Source organism: Oncorhynchus mykiss, chromosome 14, assembly GCF_057628025.1.
Source record: "Oncorhynchus mykiss isolate SJ-2025 chromosome 14, ASM5762802v1, whole genome shotgun sequence".
In the NCBI taxonomy this organism is placed as follows: domain Eukaryota; kingdom Metazoa; phylum Chordata; class Actinopteri; order Salmoniformes; family Salmonidae; genus Oncorhynchus; species Oncorhynchus mykiss.
Genome location: NC_143035.1, coordinates 14,726,770 through 14,752,400, shown reverse-complemented (window position 1 = coordinate 14,752,400; position 25,631 = coordinate 14,726,770). Strand labels below are relative to the sequence as shown.

Here is a 25,631-nt window from a genome sequence, read left to right as displayed (position 1 = left end):
GGAGCAACATGAGAACTGCAGTCAGACCATGTTAAACGGGCATATTTGACAGGCCGTTGGTGACTCATGAGAGGAAATAAAAACTACTTGTATGTGCCGATTGGAATGTTGTCCATTACACAGAATGGGTCCTTTCCCACAACAAAGACCTACAAACTAATATGCTTCATTCGCTCTGTTTATTGGAGCCCTGCCCACTGAAGATAAAAGACAGATGAATGCTGATTCTAACATAGCAGCTGAATAAATCAATGGTATTCCTCTTTAATATTGTTTATTTAATTGGCTGAAGCTGTGGCTGTTTCACTAACACCATAACCCCAACTTATGAAATGAATTATCTGATTGAGTGTGAGGTGAATTAGGGTCAGGTCGAACATAATGCATTATGGGACCTCTTTTGAGGTAAACACAGAAAAAGAAAGAAAATATTTTAAGAAACACACAAGGGTTTAAATAGGAAATGGTGAAAGAACAGTAATGGAATGACCTTGGATAAAACAAGGCAACACACATTTTGACCCCCACAGCAGCCTCATACTGTTCAATGTTCTCTACCTATATAGTTATCTAAATACCTCCATTCAAACCAATGAACATTAAAGCCAATTATATCAAAATCATATATTTGCAGATAGAACCTTATAGTCCCAAGCTCACAAATAATTGTCTACCCCCCTCCCTAAGAAAATAGATACAAATAAAAGTCCTGAAAAATACAAAAAAAGAGACAATTCAGCAGGCTAAAGCCTACTGCAGGCCTAAACAACAGTGACATTTAGCATGTTCCCCAAGAACATGCTACACATAGAAACCCATAGAGCCAAAACGGCCCCGCATTTTGTGGACAATTCCACCACCTCCAAAATCCCAAATGAACTACCAACGGCAGGGGCAATGGTAGTCTCATGAGCGTGAAAGCAGTGGAACTGGCGGCTTAACAGGACAGATGTCTCTCTGTTCTCACACACTCTTGAAACCATAGATGTGTATGGCTTTCTCTCTCGACTATGACCAAAATGATCCCCGGATTTACCTCCAGGAGCTAAATGAGCTTCCTGTTGGCAATTAATAGCATCTGTTGCGAAGGGCTTGCGTTTATTAGAAACTCTTGCATGCTCTCTAAACAGAAAACAGTTAGACTTTTCTTATGAATTAAAAAACCCTAAGGAGCTGAATACAGGAACAACACAGACACAACCCACTTGGCAAAAACAGGTTGAATCATTGTTGTTTCCATGTCATTTCGACAACCGAAATTCAATGTGATGACATTGAATCAACATAGAAAACTGATTGGATTTGCAAAAAATCATCAACATATGGGCTTTTTTTTTTTTGTCACCTAACTTTTAACCTAGATTCAAAGGCATGGAGAAATGTTTAGTTGATTTCACAATGAATTCACGTTAGTTGGCAACTCAACCAAATGTAAATCAAAACTAGATGTTGAACTGCCATCTGTGCCCGGTGGGAAGTTGGGTCATAATGGTATGAAATATTGGAATTAAATACAGATTGGAATTGTTCTTTCTTGTTCTGAGGGAAGCTCTGCCTCAGGGGCAGAAATGCATGTGATTGGTTAAGTTTAGGCTTTATCGGGGGGTTAGGCAGGCTTCGATCATCATAATAATATAATAAGGTACATCATCTCTCCCATGCACCATAATAGACATCATCGTTAGCTTTTGAGCACCATAACAGAGACTCTGACACGCTTATTAAGATTCATAGCTCACTGACCCTCTGTGATATAATCCACTGAACAGGTGTATCCCTCTCCTCTTCTTAAGTGTTACCAAATGTTATCAAATTTGTTCCATGAAGAAATGACGCAACCATAGAGGAAGGAGGAGGGAGTGAACTCTGGGAGACCAGATGCAGTGATTACACATGTGGAGGAGAAAACGCACATCTTCCTCCTCATGCACTGCACTAAACCACAGAATGTTAATACACCCACCTGCCGCTGATGGCGCCTTTGATGGTGCCAGTGTGACATCGCCCTAGTTGGCAGGTACTCCCTTTAAGAAGGCCCTTCCTTTCTGTGCATTGGGTAACACTCAGGCTATAACATCCGGATTACTTGTGGGTGGATAAGTGAGATTCTCCATGCAGATTGAGGAATATGTTTTGTACTCTGATAATGCATAAAGGTCTGAGGAGGCAATATGCCTCTCACTGGTGCTAAGTGGAAAGTGCTTAATGAAAGTTAGGAGTTTGGCATAGATGTATTCTTCCAAAGTGAAACTTAACCGTATATGCACCAGTGTCTGGGTAAGAGAGACTGATCCGTATATGGACCAAGGTGTCTGGGTAAATGAGACTGATCCATATACAGACCAGAGTGTCTGGGTAAATCAGACTCATCCGTATATGGACCAGAGTGTCTGGGTAAGAGAGACTGCTCCATATATGGACCAGAGTGTCTGGGTAAATGAGACTGATCCGTATATGGACCAGAGTATCTGGGTAAATGAGACTGATCCGTATACAGACCAGAGTTTCTGGGTAAGAGAGACTGCTTCATATATGGACCAGAGTGTCTGGGTAAGAGAGACTGATCCGTATACCGACCAGAGTGTCTGGGTAAGAGAGACTATTCCGTATATGGACCAGAGTGTCTGGGTAAATGAGACTGATCCGTATATGGACCAGAGTGTCTGGGTAAGAGAGACTGCTCCGTATAAAGACCAGAGTGTCTGGGTAAGAGAGACTGCTCCGTATAAAGACCAGAGTGTCTGGGTAAGAGAGACTGCTCCGTATAAAGACCAGAGTGTCTGGGTAAGAGAGACTGCTCCGTATAAAGACCAGAGTGTCTGGGTAAGAGAGACTGCTCCGTATAAAGACCAGAGTGTCTGGGTAAGAGAGACTGCTCCGTATAAAGACCAGAGTGTCTGGGTAAGAGAGACTGCTCCGTATAAAGACCAGAGTGTCTGGGTAAGAGAGACTTCTCCATATATGGACCAGAGTGTCTGGGTAAGAGAGACACATTCTTGGGCCAGGCACCCCTGTTGAGAAGAAGAAATCACCATAATTCCATTTCCAACCACTCACTGCCTCCACCCCAGAGTTGGCTAGCAGAAAGGTAGCTACGACAGCATTTGTGTGAAATAGCCTTTTTTTTAAGACATCACACATTCCTCACTGCAAACCACTTTCATGCACAGAGCAAGAAAAAAAGTCTGATCTGCACAAACGTTTTGACATTTTCCCATGAAACATGAAACATCTCTCTCTTGGAACCGACAACTATGAAGTGGTAGTAAATACAGACATCAAATCAATCACATCGGTGCAAATCTAATCAAGACTGAAATCTTTTGACTTTCGTCTTCCATTTTCAATGATCTCAACTCTGCGGCTGGAAAAGCCAAATTGCATCCGTTTCTAATCAGGATTACATCGGGAGAGGAGGAAGAGAGGGAAGAAAGAGAAGAGAGGAAAGAGCAACACATGAATTAAATAGTTATTAAAAGGCTTTATTGTGCCTCACAGCTGTTTTGGGTTATATAATAAACAGTTAATATAGAATTAGATCAGATAACCCCAAGGGAAGGCTAATTACCATATTTTAAAAAAATAAATCATTACCTTCAGTAGTTACATCTGTTATTCACTTGGTGATTACTCTTCTGTAAACTTTCATCCTTAAGTTGTGCCTCACATTTCCCCCTTTTGAGTTCCTGTAGTGGAATAGTTTAGATGTTCCTGCAATACTTTGCAATAATTTGAGATAGGCTTCGTTGACAATGGATGTTACTGAGGAGGGGTCAATTCAACTCAGCTTCCATTTAAACTCAATCAAGAACAGGAAGAGAATGGTGTAAAATACAGTGGAAATCACATGTACACTTCAGCTCATCAATTGACATACTACATAGCGTCAAATGACAATGTGATGCCATGTTTAATCTCAAATAACCCTATCATGAAATGTGCTTTGACTCGTCTCCCCCTTATCCCTATACGCAATACCACACATTTTGGTTGTAAGAAAGTAAAAAAAAAACACATTGTTTGCATTGCCCAGTATATTGCTCAGTGCTCTTCACGTCATAAATCACATGAACTGTTACACGTAAGTAATGTGAGCCTTTGTGCAGAATAAAAGAGGAGCTCTGTAACCTTTGGACTGTCTTTGGTTAGGCCTCCTGTAATGGATTTATAATGACAGCACAGACCTCCTAAAACATAAAAAAAATACTGACAAAAACAGATGTAGGACGTTAATTTGATCACTTCTGTTGTTGAGAATTTTACTGCACCGCAGGAAATGCAGATTTATATAAATTCACTAAAAACCCACACGATTATATTAACAGTATTTCCCTTTGTCATGCAGTCTACTTTTGGCCAGCTAATAGCCTAACCACCGTTCAATCCACATTATGTGTCTAAACGTTCAACGGTCATCTTGATGAAGATGGCGCTGCAGTGTCTGGTAAGAGAGACTGCTCCATATATGGACCAGAGTGTCTGGGTAAGAGAGAGTGATCCGTTTATGGCCCAGAGTGTCTGGGTAAGAGAGACTGATCCGTTTATGGACCAGAGTGTCTGGGTAAGAGAGACTGATCCGTATATGGACCAGAGTGTCTGGGTAAGAGAGACTGATCCGTTTATGGACCAGAGTGTCTGGGTAAGAGAGACTGATCCGTTTATGGACCAGAGTGTCTGGGTAAGAGAGACTGATCCGTTTATGGACCAGAGTGTCTGGGTAAGAGAGACTGATCCGTATATGGACCAGAGTGTCTGGGTAAGAGAAACTGATCCGTTTATGGACCAGAGTGTCTGGGTAAGAGAGACTGATCCGTATATGGACCAGAGTGTCTGGGTAAGAGAAACTGATCCGTTTATGGACCAGAGTGTCTGGGTAAATGAGACTGATCCGTATATGGACCAGAGTGTCTGGGTAAGAGAGACTGATCCGTTTATGGACCAGAGTGTCTGGGTAAGAGAGACTGATCCGTTTATGGACCAGAGTGTCTGGGTAAGAGAAACTGATCCGTTTATGGACCAGAGTGTCTGGGTAAGAGAAACTGATCCGTATATGGACCAGAGTGTCTGGGTAAATGAGACTGATCCGTATATGGACCAGAGTGTCTGGGTAAGAGAGACTGATCCGTTTATGGACCAGAGTGTCTGGGTAAGAGAAACTGATAGATGCAGTATTTGTTTTTTTACGCTGATATAAACTTTTTCGGAACATAATATTTCCAGATATAATTTCCTATGATCGAAAACAGCTTGTGGACATCAGAACAGTGACCACTAACCTTGATTTGGATGAAGATATCTACGATTTCTACTGTGGACGTACTGCTCATTCCGGAGCAGGCCCTAATCCCCAGGACTCGAAAGAGGAAGTGACGGCGCAAGAGAGGCAAACGAGCGGGCTCCCTGACGAGACTATGTCAGTGAGTAAATAAACTGCCTCTACCCTCAGTTCTATTGGTGAATGTACAATCACTAGAGAACAAACTGGATGAGCTCCGTTCAAGACTATCCTATCAACGGGACCTGAAGAACTGTAATATCCTAAGTTTCTCTGAGTTGTGGCTGAACAAGGACATGGATAATATACTGTACATCTAGCTGGTTTTCTTTGCATCGTCAAGACCTAACGTCAACTCTGGGATTCTAGGTTTTGCTTGCCTGAGTTAGAATGCCTCATGATAAGCTGCAGACCATGCTGTTAACTGAGAAAGTTTTCATCAGTTTTTTTCGTAACTGTCTATTTACCACCACAAACTGATGCTGGCACTAAGACCGCACTCAACGAGCTGTATAAGCCCATAAGCAAACAAGAAATGCACATCCAGAAGTGGCGCTTCTCATGGTCTTTGATTTTAATGCAGGGAAACTGAAATCCATTTTACCTCATTTGTGCCAGCGTGCAAAACTCTAGATAACCTATACTCCACACACAGAAACTCATGCAAAGCTCTCCTTTGCCTTCCATTTGGAAGATCCTCTTGATTCCTGTTTACAAGCAAAAGCTCCAACAGGAAGTACCATTGACACCCTCAATGTGGAAGTGATCCAATGAAGTGGATGCTAAGCTACAGGACTGTTTTGCTAACACAGACTGGAATATGTTCCGGGATTCATCTAATAACATTAAGGAGTTTACCACATCAGTCAACGGCTTCATTAACTTAGGGATAGCCTCCTTTAATTAAATTTTCACCTAAATGACATTCCAAAATCTAACTGCCTGTAGCTCAGTCCCTGAAGCATGGATATGCATATTCTTGGTACCATTTGAAAGGAAACACTTTGATGTTTGTGGAAATGTGAATTGAATGTAGGAGAATATAAAACATTAGATGTGGTAGAACAAAATACACCATCTTTGAAATGCAAGAGAAAGGTCATAGTTCTAGCCATCACTCTGGTTGTAATTCTGATAGTGTCCACAAGGTGGGAGCAGTGTATGTGCAAAGTTTAAGTGAACATAAGTGAACATCAAGACTTTTAGTGTACATTACATGTACATTTGCGCAAATCGTGAAGGAGACATTCGTATTCACATTCCATTGTTCTGCAAGAATATCGTTAAATCTGTATACTTGGACTTGATTTAGCTTTCCAAGTATTAGTAGCCATATTATAAGTTCAACATTTGCAAAATAGATTGTTTTCATATCTTCATAACTCTGAATATCCTTAGAATTTTTCTCCAAAATGCATGCTGTCGTACAAGGTTAGTAGCTACATTTTACAACATATACATGGTTTCCGGATACCCCTGTAAAGCCCAGCTCATTATCCAGCTAGCTTTGCTTCACCTCGATCGGTGCTTATTTGACAAAAATACAGTCGTTCAAGTGATGGCCGCCCGCTTCATCGGCGTGCCATGAAGGCGTCGCTCTCTGAACAAACATGGTGTCCTATAGGATATACTATACCCCTAATGAAATAGTGAAGTCTTGTTACCTTCAAGGATCTCTAAGGAATAGATACGAACGTGATTTCACTCGTTGAAACAAGGTTATGGGTGAGATTTTCATAGATTGTTTTCTTTGCAAATTGAACGTGTGGAAATACAAAATCGATTGTGCATGCTATATGGACCTTTTTAGGATATAAAAAAATGATTTTATCTAACAAAACAACACTTCATGTTATCTCTGAGACCTTTTGGATGGTAAATCAGAGCAAGATTTCAGAATGTAAGTACACATTTCACCTTCAGAGGTGAATTTATCAAACCTATCGTTTGTGAAAAAAGTGTTTTGTTGTTAGGAGCTCTCCTCGAACAATAGCGTGGCATTTTTTTTGAAGTAATAGCTACTGTAAATTGGACAGTGCAGCTATATTAACAAGAATTTAAACTTTCAGCCGATATAAGACAGTTGAAGTCGGAAGATTACATACACATAGGTTGGAGTCATTAAAACTCGTTTTTCATCCACTCCACAAATTTCTTGTTAAAACTTCTTGCTCCTACCTGAGACGCAGATGTCTCAACTAGACACCTGGAAATGCAAATGCGCTACGCTAAATGCTAAATGTACTCGTTTGTAACGGTTTTCCGTATGAGAAGGAGAGTCGGACCAAAATGCAGCGTGTAGATTGCGATCCATGTTTTAATGAACAAACGTAAAACACGAATCAATGCAAACACTACAAAATAAAGAACGTGATGAACGTAACGAAAACCTAAAACAGCCTATCTGGTGAAAAACACATAGACAGGAACAATCACCCACCAACACACAGTGAAACCCAGGCTACCTAAATATGGTTCCCAATCAGAGACAATGACGAACACCTGCCTCTGATTGAGAACCATATCAGGCCGAACATAGAACTAGACAAACTAGACATGTAACATAGAATGCCCACTCAGATCACACCCTGACCAATCAAAACATAGAAAATACAAAGTAAACTATGGTCAGGGCGTGACAGTACCCCCCCCCCAAGGTGCGGACTCCGGCCGCAAAACCTGAACCTATAGGGAAGGGTCTGGGTGGGCATCTGTCCGCGGTGGCGGCTCTGGCGCTGGACGTGGACCCCACTCCATGACAGTTTTAATCCCCCTCCTAAACGTCCCTAAATAGGTTACCCACCACAATGATAACATGGGACAGAGGGACAGCTCGGGACAGAGGTAACTCGGGACAGATGGGTAGCTCAGCACTGAGAGGAAGCTCAGCACTGAGAAGAAGCTCAGCACTGAGAGGAAGCCCAGGCAGGTAGTAGAAACTACCAGAACCTGGCTGGCTGGCGGTTTCAGCAGATCCTGGTCGACTAGCAGATCTGGAAGAATCTGGTCGACTGGCGGATCTGGGAGAATCTGGTCGACTGGCGGATCTGGGAGAATCTGGTCGACTGGCGGATCTGGGAGAATCTGGTCGACTGGCGGATCTGGGAGAATCTGGTCGACTGGCGGATCTGGGAGAATCTGGTCGACTGGCAGATCTGGGAGAATCTGGACGACTGGCAGATCTGAGAGAGTCTGGACGACTGGCAGATCTGGAAGAGTCTGGTCGACTGGCAGATCTGGAAGAGTCTGGTCGACTGGCAGATCTGGAAGAGTCTGGTCGACTGGCAGATCTGGAAGAGTCTGGACGACTGGCAGATCTGGAAGAGTCTGGACGACTGGCAGATCTGGAAGAGTCTGGTCAACTGGCAGATCTGGAAGAGTCTGGTCGACTGGCAGATCTGGGAGAGTCTGGTCGACTGGCAGCTCTGGCTGCTCCATGCTGACTGGCTGCTCCATGATGACTGGCAGCTCTGGCTGCTCCATGCTGACTGGCTGCTCCATGCTGACTGGCAGCTCTGGCTGCTCCATGCTGACTGGCTGCTCCATGCTGACTGGCAGCTCTGGCTGCTCCATGCTGACTGGCTGCTCCCTGCTGACTGGCTGCTCCATGCTGACTGGCGGCCCTGGCTGCTCCATGCTGACTGGCGGCCCTGGCTGCTCCATGCTGACTGGCGGCCCTGGCTGCTCCATGCTGACTGGCGGACCTGGCTGCTCCATGCTGACTGGCTGCTCCATGCTGACTGGCAGCTCTGGCTGCTCCATGCTGACTGGCTGCTCTGGCTGCTCCATGCTGACTGGCTGCTCCATGCTGACTGGCGGCCCTGGCTGCTCCATGCTGACTGGCGGCCCTGGCTGCTCCATGCTGACTGGCGGCCCTGGCTGCTCCATGCTGACTGGCGGCCCTGGCTGCTCCATACTGACTGGCGGCCCTGGCTGCTCCATGCTAACTGGCAGCTCTGGCGGCTCCTTGCAGACTGGCAGCTCTGGCGGCTCCTTGCAGACTGGCAGCTTTGGCGGCATCCTGCAGACAGGCAGCTCTGGCGGCTCCTTGCAGACTGGCAGCTCCTTGCAGATTGGCAGCTCTATGCAGACTGGCAGCTCCTTGCAGACTGGCAGCTCCTTGCAGACTGGCAGCTCTATGCTAACTGGCAGCTCTATGCTAACTGGCAGCTCTATGCTAACTGGCAGCTCTATGCTAACTGGCAGCTCTATGCTAACTGGCAGCTCTTTGCAAACTGGCAGTTCTGAACAGGCGGGAGACTCCGGCAGCGCTGTAGAGAAGGAAGGCTCTAACAGCGCTAAACAGGCGGGAGACTCCGACAACGCTGGAGAGGAGGAGGGCTCCGACAGCGCTGGACAGGCGAGGCGCACTGTAGGCCTGATGCGTGGTGCTGGCACTGGTGGTACTGGGCCGAGGACACGCACAGGAAGCCTGGTGCGGGGAGCTGCTACCGGAGGGCTGGGGTGTGGAGGTGGTACTGGAAAAACCGGACCGTGCAGGCGCACTGGAGCTCTTGAGCACCGAGCCTGCCCAACCTTACCTGGTTGAATGCTCACGGTCGCCCTGCCAGTGCGGCGAGGTGGAATAGCCCGCACTGGGCTATGCAGGCGAACCGGAGACACCGAGCGCAAGGCTGGTGCCATGTAAGCCGGCCCAAGGAGACGCACTGGGGACCAGCTGCGTAGAGCCGGCTTCATGGCATTAGGCTCGACGCTCAATCTAGCCCGGCGACACGCGGAGCTGGAATATACCGCACCGGGCTATGCACCCGCACTGGAGACACCGTGCGCACCACTGCATAACACGGTGCCTGTCCGGTCTCTCTAGCCCCCCGGTAAGCACTGGGAGTCTGCCCAGGTCTCCTACCTGGCGTAGCCATACTCCCTGTTAGCCCCCCCCAAGAAATTTTTGGGGCTGCCTCTCGGGCTTCCTTCCGCGCCGCCGTGCCTGCTTCGCCAACTCCATTCTCTGATAACCTTCCGCGCACTGCTCCATCGAATCCCAGGCGGGCTCCGGCACTCTCCCTGGGTCGGCCGCCCACCTGTCGATCTCCTCCCAAGTCGTATACTCCATACTGTACTCCTCTTTGGGCTGCTCCTGTTGTTTCTTCTCCCGCTGCACCTTTGGGCGGCTACACTCCCCTGGTTTAGCCCAGGGTCCTCTCCCGTCGAGGATTTCCTCCCATGTCCAGAAATCCTTATTGCGCGTCTCCTCGCGCTGCTCCTGCCTGTTGACACGCTGCTTGGTCCTTTTGTGGTGGGTGATTCTGTAACGGTTTTCCGTATGAGAAGGAGAGTCGGACCAAAATGCAGCGTGTAGATTGCGATCCATGTTTTAATGAACAAACGTAAAACACGAATCAATGCAAACACTACAAAATAAAGAACGTGATGAACGTAACGAAAACCTAAAACAGCCTATCTGGTGAAAAACACATAGACAGGAACAATCACCCACCAACACACAGTGAAACCCAGGCTACCTAAATATGGTTCCCAATCAGAGACAATGACGAACACCTGCCTCTGATTGAGAACCATATCAGGCCGAACATAGAACTAGACAAACTAGACATGTAACATAGAATGCCCACTCAGATCACACCCTGACCAATCAAAACATAGAAAATACAAAGTAAACTATGGTCAGGGCGTGACATCGTTAAAACTCAAACGTTCATGAAAACACACATGCAGGGTATTGAATTAAAGCTACACTCGTTGTGAATCTAGCCAACAAGTCAGATTTTTAAAATGCTTTTCGGCGAAAGCATGAGAAGCTATTATCTGATAGCATGCAACACCCCGAAATACCTGAAGGCGACGTAAACAAAAGAATTAGCGTAGCCGGCGCTACACAAATAGAAGAAATAAATTATAAAACATTCATTACCTTTGACGAGCTTCTTTGTTGGCACTCCTATATGCCCCATAAACATCACTATTGGGTATTTTTTTCGATTAAATCGGTCCATATATACCCAAAATATCCATCTATAGAAACTGTGTGATTCAGAAAAAAACACAGTTTCAAAACGCAGCGTCATTTTTTTAAATTAAAAAAGTTGACGATAAACTTTCACAAAACACTTCGAAATACTTTTGTAATCCAACTTTAGGTATTAGTAAACGTTAATAATCTATCAAATTGAACACGGGGCGATGTGTATTCAATAGCTCCACGTCTTCAAATCATGTTCGGGAAATCTCTCTTCCAAGACGTCCTGTCGGAGACCGGATGGAATGGAATCCTTCTCCTTTGTTTGACCAAGAAATAACTCCCAGGAAATTGCAATCTCGGCCCCATTTAATTTGGTGTCCCTTAAACAATACATGCAAGTGGCGCATGGATATTTTTTTCAGTTTTCAGTGACCAGTATTTCTTGCACTTTTCGATGAAACCCACGCTCTGTTATAGTCACAGCCGTGATTTAACCAGTTTTAGAAACTTCAGAGTGTTTTCTATCCACACATACTAATCATATGCATATACTATATTCCTGGCATGAGTAGCAGGACACTGAAATGTTGCGCGATTTTTAACAGAATGTTCGAAAAAGGAGGGGGTAGACTGAAGAGGTTTTAACAAACTATAATTTTGGAAAGTCAGTTAGGACATCTACTTTGTGCATGACACAAGTAATTTTTCCAACAATTGTTTACAGACAGATTATTTCACTGTATCGCAATTCCAGTGGGTCAGAGATTTACATACATTAAGTTGACTGTGCCTTAAAAAAGCTTGGAAAATTACAGAAAATTATGTCATGGCTTTAGAAGCTTCTGATAGGCTAATTGACATAATTTGAGTCAACTGGAGGTGTATCTGTGGATGTATTTCAATGCCTACCTTCAAACTCTGGGCGTCTTTGCTTGACATCATGGGGGGAAAAAATCAGCCAAGAACTCAGAAAAAAACATTGTAGACCTCCACAAGTCTGGTTCATCCTTTGGAGCAATTTCCTAATGCCCGAAGGTACCATGTTCACCTGTAAAAACAATAGTAGGCAAGTATAAACACTATGGGACCACGCAACCATCATACCGCTCAGGAAGGAGACGCGTTCTGTCTCCTAGAGATTAACGTACTTTGGTGCGAAAACTGAAAATCAATCCCAGTACAACAGCAATGGACCTTGTGAAGATGCTGGATGAAACAGGTAAAAAAGTATCTATATCCACAGTAAAACGAGTCCTATATCCACATAACCTGAAAGGCCGCTCAGCAAGGAAGAAGCCACTGCTCCAAAACCGCCATTAAAAAATCAAGACTACGGTTTGCAACTGCACATGGGGACAAGATCGTACTTTTTGGAGGAATGTCCTCTGGTCTGATGACCATCCCAACCGTGAAGCACGGGGGTGGCAGCATCATGTTGTGGGGGTGTTTCGCTGCAGGAGGGACTGGTGCACTTCACAAAATAGATGGCATCATGAGAGTGGGAAATTATGTGGATATATTGAAGCAACATCTCAAGACATCAGCCAGGAAGTTAAAGCTTGGTAGCAAATGGGTCTTACAAATGGACAATGACCCCAAGCATACTTCCAAAGTTGTGGAAAATGGCTTAAGGCCAAGAAAGTCAAGGTATTGGAGTAGCCATCACAAAGCTCTGACCTCAATCCTATAGAACATTTGTGGGCAGAACTGAAAAATTAATGTGCGAGCAAACAAACCTGATTAAATTACACCAGCTCTGTCAGGAGGAATGGACCGAAAGGTTGCAAGTTCAAATCCCTGAGCTGACAAGGTACAAATCTGTCATTCTGCCCCTGAACATGCAGTTAACCCACTGTTCCTAGGCCGTCATTGAAAATAAGAATTTGTTCTTAACTGACTTGCCTGGTTAAATAAAGGTAAAATAAAAAATACAATTGTGGGAAGCTTGTGGAAGGCTACCTGAAGAATTTGACCCAAGTTAAACCTGTTATGGATGATGTGAATTTTCGCAGCTTTTTGTTAAAAATCGCGCAACATTTCAAAGTCCTGCTACTCATGCCAGGAATATAGTATATGCATATGATAAGTATGTGTGGATAGAAAACACTCTAAAGTCTCTAAAACTGGTTAAATCGGGTCTGTGGCTATAACAGAACGTGTTTAGGAGTAAAAATCCCTGGTAAAACTGTTTACCAAAAACACAAAACAAATATTCGTCCGCCATTCAATGCATTCAATGTATTGTTTAAGGCGACCTAAAATAAATGATCCGCTGTAAACGCCTACAGCTTCCACACGATGTCACCATTGCTGTCATTTTCTGACTTATTTATCCTTGGTTACAACACGAATAAGCCCCTCCTTTCTTGAGTGGCACCACAGTATGTTGTGAAACTGAAAAAATGGACGATGATTTCCAGACTTGCTGCTATCGAATACAGATCGCCCCGTGATCAATTTGATACATCATTAACGTTTATTAATACCTAAAGTTGGTTTAGAAAAGTCGTTTGAAGTGATTTGTAAAAGTTTATAGGCGACTTTTGTAATTTTAAAAAGTGACGTTGCGTCTTGTAAATGGGCTTTTTGCAGCATCAGACTGGCCTTCAGCAAATTACATTTTGGGTATACAATGACGGATTTAATCGGGAAAAATACCCAATTGTGATGTTTATGGGACATATAGGAGTGCCAACAAAGAAGCTCGTCCAAGGTAATGAATGTTTTATATTTTATTTCTGCGTTTTGGGTAGCGCCGGCTACCGCAAAATCTGTTGTTTACGTGTCGTGCTGGTATTTTGGGGGGGGTGCATGCTATCAGATAATAGCTTCTCATGCTTTCGCCGAAAAGCATTTTACAAATCTGACTTGGTGGCTAGATTCACAACGAGTGTAGCTTTAATTCTGTAGCTTGCATGTGTATTTTTATGAAAGTTTGAGATTTATCGAGTACTATACTCGAGTACTATAGGTGGCGCTCTGACATTTCCGCTGAGCTGTCCCTGTGCAGGGACCACCTCCATAAGAAGTTTTAAACAATTTAAAGGCAATGCTACCAAATACTTATTACGTATGTAGATTTCTGACCCACTGGGAATGTGATGAAAGTAATAAAAGCTGAAAGAAATCATTCTCTACTATTATTCTGACATTTCAAATTCTTAAAATAAAATTGTGATCCTATCTGACCTTACACATGTAATTTTTACTAGGATTAAATGTCAGGAATTGCGATAAACTGAGTTTAAATGTATTTGGCTAAGGTGTATGTAAACTTCCGACTTCAACTGTATATATATGTACAGACATTTATTATTTCTCTAAAATCTGCAGTCTTGACATAACGTGCTGCATGATTTACAACTGTCCCATTAACGGAATGCCGATCCTTAAGAAGTGCATCAATGACGTTGTCCCCACAGTGACCATATGTACATATCCCAACCAGAAGCCATGGATCACAGGCAACATCCGCACTGAGCTAATGGCTAGAGCTGCCACTTTCAAGGAGTCCGGACCACCTCTGTTGAGCCATCAATTCCACTACGACCACTGCCGAGCCATCAAACAGTCAAAACATCAGTACAGAACTAAGATTGAATTCTATTCGTCAGCTCTGATAATCGTTGGATGTGGCAGGGCTTGCAAATGATTGCAGATTACAAAGAGAACCCCAGCCGCGAGCTGCCCAGTGACACGAGCCTACCAGATTAGCTAAATTCCTTCTATGCTCACTTCGAGGCAAGCAAGACTGAACCATGCATGAGAGCACCAGCTGTTCTGGATGATTGTGTGATCTCGTTCTCTATAGCCGATGTAAATAAGACCTTTAAACACATTAACATTCATATGTTCAACCTCTCCCTGACCCAGTTTTTAATATGTTTCAAGCAGACCACCATAGTTCCTGTCCCCAAGAATGCCAAGGTAACCTGTTTAAATAACTATTGCCCTGTAGCACTCACATCTGTATGTGAAATGGTTTGAAAGGCTGGTGATGGCTAACATCAACACCATCATCCCAGACACCCTGAACCCACTCCAATTTGCATAGTGCCCCAACAAATTCACAGATGACACAATCTCTATTGCACTCAACACTGCCTTCTCCCATCTGGACCAGAGGAACACCTATGTGGAAATACTGTTCATTGACTATAGCTCAGCGTTGAACACAATAGAGCCCTCAAAGCACATCACTTAGTTCACATCACAAATGCCACACTGACCCTCAACACGGGGACCCCTCAGGGGTGCGTGCTTAGTCCCCTCCTGTACTCCCCATTCACCCATGACTGTGTGGCCGCGCATGACTCCAACATCATCATTATGTTTGCTGACGACACGACGCGGGTTGGCCTGATCACCGAAGATGATGAGGCAGCCTATAGGGAGATGCCAGGACAACAACTTCTCCCTCAACGTCAGCAAGACCAAGGTGCTGATCGTGGAGTACAGGAAACGGAGGCTGTAGAAGACGGGGCTGTAGTGGAGCAGATCAAGAGCTTCAAGTTCCTCGGTGTCCACATCATCCACACACCAACACAGTCGTGAAGAAGGCACCACAATGTTTCTTCGCGAAGGCACCACAATGCCTCTGACAATATTCAGCATGGGCCCTCAGATGTTTTACAGCATCTTGACTAATTACATCACTGCTTGGTAAGGCAACGGCTTGCCATCCGACAGCAAGGCCCTAAGGAGGGTATAAAAAGCGGTGTCAGAGAAAAGCCCTATAAATTGTCCGATTCCAGCCCCCCAAGTCATAGATTGTTCTCTCTGCTACCGCACGGAAAACGGTATCGATGCTGATGTACCAAGTCTGGAACCAATAGGACCCTGAACAAGCCATAAGACTGAGTAGCTATTTGGTTAACTATTTAACTATCTGCATTCACCCTTTTTTCACTAACTCTTTTGACTCATCACATACAGTATGTTGCTGCTAGTATTTATTATTTTTCATGTGGCCTAGTCACTTTACCCCTATGTATATGTACATACTGTATCTACCTCAATTACCTCGTACCCCTGCACATCAACTCGATACTGGTATCACATGTATATGGCCAAGTTATGGTTACTCACTTTGCATTTATTCCTTGTGTTATTTTTTCTATTATTTCTTTTTTTTCTTCTGTCTGCATTGCTAGGAAGGCCCTGTAACTAAACCAGGACTATTTTGCTGTGACAATATAAGTCAAATGAAGATCCCTTGTCTGTAGCCATGCCATGTGGAGCCCCATTCCTCTTCTCCGAATTGGAGATAAAGGGAATGGATTCATTCTGGAGTTTTGTAAGAAGGCCAACAAATCCAAACCTATGGGACATTTTCAAACAGACAGATCTCCCAGAAGATGTTTTCATAATCAATTAGTAATTCTGTCTTGACTATAAATAGGGATGGAAACCATGAATAAACAGAGTGGATTATTAGTCTGCGGTAACTATTGGATGCTAGACATCCAACATCATCTGAAATGCTGACAAAAGTTGGATAATCTTATTAGGTTGGTGAAATACATTTAAAAGTATGTATGTAGAGATTGATAGACAAGAAACACTAAATAGAGCTACATCGCTGCTTATAAATTCATTTAATTTTCAAGTCTTGCACTTCGTCAGTTTGCGGTATTATTGCTCATAGAGATTAACCTACATAGGAGCCAGCCTGAGATTTTCATAAACAGATTTCTCAGGCTAGCCCCAAGGCATATATCCACAGTAAAAATCCATTGAAATTATAGCTTTTGAAAGCTGACCTTTCCATTACACCCTATCCGCAGCCCATTATTCAAAGAATATTTTAACCATGTTTGAATTAAAAGAAAGCCTTGAAGTTGATACTGTGGCCCTCAACAGCTGGAAGTGTTAACTCTAGTGATGGCTGGACAGGTGTGTGGACATGAACACCCATGAAACACTGCTTTCATGTAATGTATCATTCCTGTAAGTTCTATGAAATGGGTTTTAGCAGGTGTGGCTGATGTTGAAGAGTCCGTCTGTTCAACTTGTGGTACTTAAATTATGAGAGGTGCTTAAATCATGGGTGGGCAGAGTGAAGAGTGTTTAGTGTATTTAGGTTTCAGGATACAGGATACAGATACAGTCAAAATTGACAGTTATTTTCATACAGTGAAGCCTAGTTTATTTTTTTTAGCTAATTTCAATACATTAGCTAGCGTTCGATACATTCAAATACTGTACTACTAAAATCAATCAAATGCTTACAGTGCAGCACGCAAATGCTTAGTACATTTTGTCACATAGTATCCCACTGTCAAGGAGAAACATTTGTCTCACCGCTCCTCCTTACTAAGTCTGATTTAGTAGGCAACTGTGAGCTCTGTTAAGAGGCCATTTGTTATTCTGATACACAATCAAAGCAGAAGTTCTGATGGATTGGTGTGTCGTCCAACAGCTAACCCATTGTTTTGGTCCGCATGGTGCCCACTTCAAATATAAAATGTGATCTATGGGTGTTGACCTGAGAACCTGGATCAAAGGTCAACCATACCATGAAAAATAGTTGGGACCTTGTGAGAAAAAAAAAACAACAACAAGCGGCTTCTCAGTTTATCTGTCTGACAAAACAAAGCCATTAAGGAAGAAGGGTGCGGGACTAAGGAGGGTTTTCCCAGGAGTGAGATCCATAAATTAGTGTACTTTATATTCTTATCCCAAAAGACAGGTAAGGATTTACACAGCAAATTCAAACAGAGTTGAATAATTTACTGTGCCTGCTATCCGTACGGAACACCAACTAACATCCAAATGCTTCAGTGAAGGGAGTCCACAGAGGAATGAATGGCCTTGAATATCAACAATGATGTGTAAAATCTTATTTGAAATGGAAAATAAAACAGCACAGGCCTTGGCTCGGATGTTCTGATGATCAAATCTGGAGTAAGAGACAAAGGAAAAGAACATCTTTTAAAGCATGTTTTATTGAAAGCTATAAAAAGGTAGTCTAGATGAATTGTGCCTCTGGGGAATCAGCAGAGATATTTGTGGATATAAACCATGGACCTCCCCTTGAAGTAAACAAATAAGTGTGATTCTCCCTTTATTGGAATCAAGGGAAACTTAGAAGCAACAGAACAAAATGACTTTAGGCTTTGCTCAATGGGAATGTTTTGCTTAGTTTTGGTCCCGCGGAGAGCAAGTTTCTTTTAATTGACATACTGTGGTTTTCCTTACTGTCTACGGGCATTTGTTGGATCTTTCTTAGATATATGCACTTCCAACTCCCCCTCTAAGTGTGTGCCGTATTTCTTGTCCATCCTTCAGGAGAGTGACCTCAAATTCCAATGGAACTGATTCAGTGGGGAGGGAGTGTGGAAGCATCCCCAGCCAAGTGCCAGCTCCAGCCTTCACTCCACACAGGGAATAACATACAGGAGACTGGGGGTATGATGGAAGCCAGACGTGACGTCCCACCTTATCACTCCTGGGTGTTTCCATTCAAACATCACTCCAACATGTAAAAGATAGAAGAAGAAAAAAAAATCCTTTTTTTTTCTATTTCCTTCCTTTGGCTGGATTCCTATAGTTTGTCCTTTGTCCTGACGAGGAAGTTAGTCAGTTCTGCACAAGGCAGTGAAATGTGACATGCAGAACAGCCTGCAGGTCACATAGTGAACCAGTTTGCTCACAACTAAGAAATGGCCAAACTCTATAGTACAAAAAGAGCCAGATTCCAGAGTTAGATTTTTTTGTATGACTTGCCCACTCACTCTCTTTCTCTGCAAATCAATATTCCGGTTTTCCAGTGGTTGAATGGAATGCCTATTGATGTACACTGCTGCCATCTAGTGGTGTGAAAATGCAACATTGACAAAGTTACACTACAGTAATGGAGCTGTGAAAGTATGCTGTTCTTGTGTCCTTTCAATGTATAGGGGCTTAACCATTAGGGATTGGAGTTGGATCCTCAACTTAATGTCTATGTACTGTAGGCATTGTCATAACATCAGTGAGGTTGGTCAATTTGTAGGATTTGTACAGTTGACAGTCTACGTCTTGATCTAATTTCCTACAAAACTTTTCCTAGATGGTGGGATACCATATCAATGAAAATGATTGAGTTCGTATCCCCGCATCTGCTGTAGAAAGCTTGGTGTTTTCATGCCCTTGACCATAATGCAGTAGTATATTGTTGAGAGAATTATGTTGTTACGTTACAATTTATTTTTTATTTCCAAACCATAATGAGATTAAATTATTGGAAGCTTTCTACTGTCTGACATCATCCATGAAAATATGCATTTTCCATGTTAGCTTGCAGAACACGGAGCTAGAATTTTGTGATCCTCATAACGTACATACTGTAATAATTTTGTCCATTTAGTTTAAATTTTTGGTCTTCTTTGAGTCTTCCCTTGAGTTGCTTCGCCATTTCTTACTGGCACAATAAGTTATCATCATCTGAAAAAGCTATAAGAGCACAAAAAGGAATGTGTGAACAAATTAGTTACAAACAGATCTTAAAACCTCAAACTAAGACTGAATGTGTTTGTTTGAGTGTGTGGCAACGTGCTGGAGAGGACAGCAGTTTTCAGCAGAGGTTAGTTAGGTGTTCTTGAAATAATGTATCAATGTCAATTCAATGGATCCAAGATTTTCCCCTTTTCGCTACGTCTATCAGGGCCAAGAAAATACCTCACTCTTAGGCCTAGCTTGAAAACTCAGTGCTGTGCAATTCTCATATCTGCAATTTGTGATTTACCTTATCCTAAATCATTCAATTTGATATTACCTCACCCCCATCTACTATCCATAAATGCACACCTAAAGTACAAATAAATTATGTGTCTCCTGATGTAGGAACAGGCGGGCAGTGCCATTAGACCATTCCGTCTCCTCCCATCTATATATTTATACCCCATAGTATAAGCAGCCCAGTGAAATATTTTAAAGGACTTTTAAATCACTTAAGCTGAGCATAAATCTTTACATTGCCCTCTTAGCCTGTGGCACGTTGGAAGGGATTTGGATATTGTGCGGTTCCTGAAAGAGAAGCGGCCCTGTCTTTTTCCAAAGTTAAGCTGAACTTCTGCTGAATGTGGGAAAGAAGAACGAAAACAGCCTTGTAGCCTGCAGTAGGAAGCAAATTCAAATCAAATCAAATCAAATGTATTTATATAGCCCTTCGTACATCAGCTGATATCTCAAAGTGCTGTACAGAAACCCAGCCTAAAACCCCAAACAGCAAGCAATGCAGGTGTTGAAGCACATTGGCTAGGAAAACCTAGTAAGAAACCTAGAGAGGAACCAGGCTATGAGGGGTGGACAGTCCTCTTCTGGCTGTGCCGGGTGGAGATTATTACAAGACATGGCCAAGATGTTCAAATGTTCATAAATGACCAGCATGGTCAAATAATAGGTCTGGGACAGGTAGCACGTCTGGAAGCTGAGACAGGAGGGGTCAGGAGACACTGTGGCCCCATCCGATGATACCCCCGGACAGGGCCAAACAGGAAGGATATAACCCACTTTGCCAAAGCACAGCCCCCACACCACTGGAGGGATATCTTCAACCACCAACTTACCATCCTGAGACAAGGCCGAGTATAGCCCACAAAGATCTCTGCCACGGCACAACCCAAGGGGGGGGCGCCAACCCAGACAGGAAGATCACTGTGGAAAGATCCGCGTTTAAGGTGAGTGGTCCATGCCTGTTTAGAAAAGGGCCACCGTTTTTATGGGGGACCCAGACCCCCAATGAGGACCGCCCTGACTACACACCAGGCTCCAGGACTCCCAGAATAAGAGCATGTGGTCTGGGGCTGGGGCTAACCCGTCAAAGACATGAGAGCAGAATGTTGGACAGGGTTAGGAGTTTCTGGCGGAGCAGGCCCTAACTCAACATGGATATTATTTGGGCATTGGGACTGTGGGATTGTGAGACTGACGACAAGCTCTCAGAGTTATAGCTTAGCGCAGGAGAGTTCATTTAACTGAGTCAGCTCAACTTAAAACCTATTACTATGTTGTATGGGTTAGCGTGGTCAGCAAAAGCTCTCCGTACTATTCTTAAAATCATACCAACTCTTATTTTAAAGAACCAAGTGCAATCTATAATGCCTTCTTGAAAATATGAAGTGTAGATGAATCATCACCATAACACTTTTGTAAGAACCTGTTACATGATTGTGGCCTAGGTCACCCATAGTACAGTGTGATGTAGTACTGCATGTCTTCTTCAGATAGCAGACTGAGGAACATGGGTAGCAGTCACACAGTGGTCACAACTGGGCTTGCCCTGGTTCAGGCTCCCTGACCCACCCGTCTATCCATCCACGACCCGACTGTACGTGTTCATGTCCAAGACACAGAAGCAGGCCACAAAGCCTCTAGTATTCCTTCTTTGGTATTGGACTCCTGCCAAGCTCAACCATCTATACAACACACAAACTGGAATGTCACGAGCGTCTGAACGCAGACGAGGATAAGCAATTAAGGGCTTGACAGGTCCCAGTGGACCGTAAGCCCTGGGTACCTAGAGTATTGAGGGAATATCCTGCCTAGGGTCAAAGGGCAAGGTTACACAGGGGTGAAATTCTAAATCAAAGTGAGGAGTAGCAACTTGGGGAATAACAGGGTACTCTTGGGGCTATAATATCAAACAAACTATAGGATAAATAGGAGGACCATTGTCAGCATATATTATTGTTAAGCCAGGAAATTAGCTCCTTACCGGTTGGTCTAACCATGATACTTGGGCCAGAACGATCACGGCTGACAAGCTACAGCTGTCACGACTACTCCAATGTGATAGCACTGGTGGTGCAATAGCCTATAGATTAGTGTGGAGGCCTGCTATAGCCTATAGATTAGTGTGGAGGCCTGCTATAGTCTATAGATTAGTGTGGAGACCTGCTATAGCCTATAGATTAGTGTGGAGGCCTGCTCTAGCCTATAGATTAGTGTGGAGGTCTGCTATAGCCTATATATTAGTGTGGAGGCCTGCTATAGCCTATATATTTGTGTAGAGGCCTGCTATAGTCTATAGATTACTGTGGAGGCCTGCTATAGTCTATAGATCAGTGTGGAGGCCTGCTCTAGCCTATAGATTAGTGTGGAGGTCTGCTATAGCCTATATATTAGTGTGGAGGCCTGCTATAGCCTATATATTTGTGTGGAGATCTGCTATAGTCTATAGATTACTGTGGAGGCCTGCTATAGTCTATAGATCAGTGTGGAGGCCTGCTCTAGCCTATAGATTAGTGTGGAGGTCTGCTATAGCCTATATATTAGTGTGGAGGCCTGCTATAGCCTATATATTTGTGTGGAGATCTGACCTGCTATCGTCTATCGATTAGTGTGGATGCCTGCTATATTCTCTAGATTAGTGTGTAGGCCTGCTGTAGTCTATAGATCAGTGTGGAGGCCTGCTCTAGCCTATAGATTAGTGTGGAGGTCTGCTATAGCCTATATATTAGTGTGGAGGCCTGCTATAGCCTATATATTTGTGTGGAGATCTGACCTGCTATCGTCTATCGATTAGTGTGGATGCCTGCTATATTCTCTAGATTAGTGTGTAGGCCTGCTGTAGTCTATAGATGAGTGTGGAGGCCTGCTATATTCTCTAGATTAGGGTGTGGGCCTGCTATGGCCTATAGATTAGTGTGCCTACTCTATGGGCTGGCTTGCGACTTTTTTCAAATCATCATTAGAGTCCCATCATGCAGCCTTAGAACGTATAAAATATCAAAACATATAGCCCAACATTTTATCACAACTACAGTTGCATAAATAACTAAATTAAGCATATAGGAGGACCAGTTTTGTTGTTAACCGCTCAACACAGAATACCCACATGTGCTTCCTTTGAAATCACTTCGAGAAAATGTACTAATGGAGTCCACATCCGTATGGCATAGCCATATCAGGGTCTAACATAAAGACTACTCAGAGCATGCTATTTTGTTATTCAGAAATAGACTACATTTTATTCATATCACGTTTTCTTTGGACCTGTCTAAAACAAAACATGGATTTATTGATGATGGTGTAGGCCATATTAAACGGATTTGACTTTTTAAAATGATGTAGATGTTCCAAAGGCCCTGCATCAGTGGTTTGTAGGCTATACTTGCAAGCCAGGAGATGCTAAATGTGTTTATGCTAATTAACGGTCAGTTACCGTGAGACCGGCAGTTATTTGCTTGACAATCACAGGCTCACACGCCACAGCAACCAACCCCTGACCAACAATTACAACTCAGAATAATATCTGCCATAGCATACTTGTGATAATCAAGATGGCTGTCATTTGAAGCACTATCTTCTCCTCTCTCATGTCCATACCAACAAAAAGAGTTGGGCAGGACAATGATAATGATGCATCATGCATAACCACTTACTATTGTAGATGAATCAGTCCTCCGTTCCGCACTCTTCTTGACTGTCCAAGAATTTTCAAAAACTGCGTACAAAAACATGGATCACTTTCAAAAGCAGTCAGACATACAGTAACGCACAGATGGATGTGCTTTACTGTCTCAAATTAATTTAGAGCAAGTCAAACTTTTCATTAAATCAGCCAATGGAGTGTTGCAGATCCCACATATGTTTCCCAAATAACTTCAAATCACTTTACCTAGTTGTTATCACATTATATGGCTATAATATAGTTCTGTGAAGCAAAAGTAAACATGCTTTTAGTTAAATTGATTAAGAATATGCATAGAAGTAGTATATTTCTTAACCCTGCAGACCTGGGCTGTTGCCGTTTTGTGTATGTTCAAGGTCAAATTGGAAGTGTCTCAAATCACCTTCAATTCTGGTAAATGTATTTGGTTGGTCCATGGTGTGATATTTCTTAAACTGAATAACATGTTTTATCACTTAAAATCACGAAAATGTTTTCCAACCAACCATTGTACCCTGGGTGGCCCGTATCAGACATACTTTCAAGTCTCACGTCCATTTTACAACCATTTAGCCTTTGCCTGTCTGCCAAACTGTTGTTTTTAAAGGTACAACAACAACATAACTCAATAGCAGGAAGCAGTGGCCTGGTTGCCTGCATTGCACTTGGCAGCTTGCCAAATATATTTTTTTTACCTTTATTTAACTAGGCAAGTCAGTTAAGAACAAATTCTTATTTTCAATGACGGCCTAGGAACAGTGGGTTAACTTTGTCAGTGAAGATGATACTGTTTGTAAAATTGTGTAATGTGATTTTGGACTGTTTAATGAAAACTCCAATTCCCTTTTGAGTTTAACTAAATCAGAGGACCGCCCGTGAGCCCAGTTCGGACCTGGTGTCATGAGACAGCCTTTTTCTGCTCTTCCGAATAAAACCCCCACTTTGAGAATTTCTCAACAGACCATGTTTCTCTCCATTACGAGAGGACAAAGGTTGCAGACCAGCTTACCTCGATAACGAGAGGGCCAAGGTTTGACGAGAGGGCCAAGGTTTGAGACCAGACGGATTAATCTTTTAACCATCCCTCGTGGTTAATAAACTCTTAGACTATCGATACTGACCGAATAAGAACAAGTCTTTGATATTAATTACTAGTCTGCAGCTAAGAATTCGGTATCATTGAACGCGAAGACCGACAACCACCGAAACATCCATCCATAACGACATGAATGAATGTCACTCTGAACTATCCATTCTAACCACGACAGAGAGAGAGAGAGGGCGGACAGGCTCTCCAACAGAAACTTTTCAACAGAGATCCCGACTACACACTGAGCGTAAATATATATTGATTGCAATTGTTCCTGAATGAGTGAGCGTTCATGTGCAAAGGATTAGCATTTCAATTGTTATAATTATCAACTGTGTGTTGTCTTATCTCAGTTGACCCCCACTTCCCTTTTGTACACCAAGCCGCGATGCCGGTTTATCCCACTAGGGAAACTCATTTCCTTGTCACTATCTACTGGTTGTTTATGCATTTCTGTGAATTACTTAGTTAGTAAATAAATGATTTAAGACAATTGATGTATGGATGACTCATAGTGAAGAATGGGTTCGTGCAGATAACCAACAATTTACGCCGTTTGGAATGAGACTAACGTGAGGTAAAATAAATAAGTCATTAATCAGAAGACTAATTGATCAGAAATAAAATATCTGAAAAGTTATATTAGTAAAATTATAACTTCGTAATCTGAATATTTTGCTTGGTGCCCCAACTTCCTAGTTAATTTGCCTGATTAGTTCATTACGAAATGCTAATTACAGTGAATTTTTTATAAAAACTTAAAGTCTTCAGTTAATGATAGTAAAGACACAACAGTACATTACATGATTGACGTAGCTTATCGTTTGTGTTGTGTGTTGAGCAGCAAGCTAAATTTGCAAAAAATCCACAGTTACCTCAGAAATGTATTTAAACCTGTCAGGTTTTCATGCCAATTCATATCAGCAATAAAGGTGTTCATAAAATACTG

At 43.0% G+C, this 25,631-nt stretch overlaps 1 long non-coding RNA gene across 2 annotated transcripts in view; it reads right to left on the bottom strand.

Moving 5' to 3' along the window:
- LOC149978296 (uncharacterized) overlaps positions 1-25,631 on the bottom strand; it is a 108,641-nt gene that overhangs the window by 68,064 nt on the left and 14,946 nt on the right. The window contains exon 4 of one of the 2 annotated variants that reach the window (XR_016486300.1): positions 23,583-23,646. The exons of the other annotated variant lie outside the window; for it this stretch is intronic. This is a non-coding gene — a long non-coding RNA (uncharacterized LOC149978296). Of the gene's footprint in view, positions 1-23,582; positions 23,647-25,631 lie in introns of those variants that run through there. 2 annotated transcript variants of the gene reach the window in all.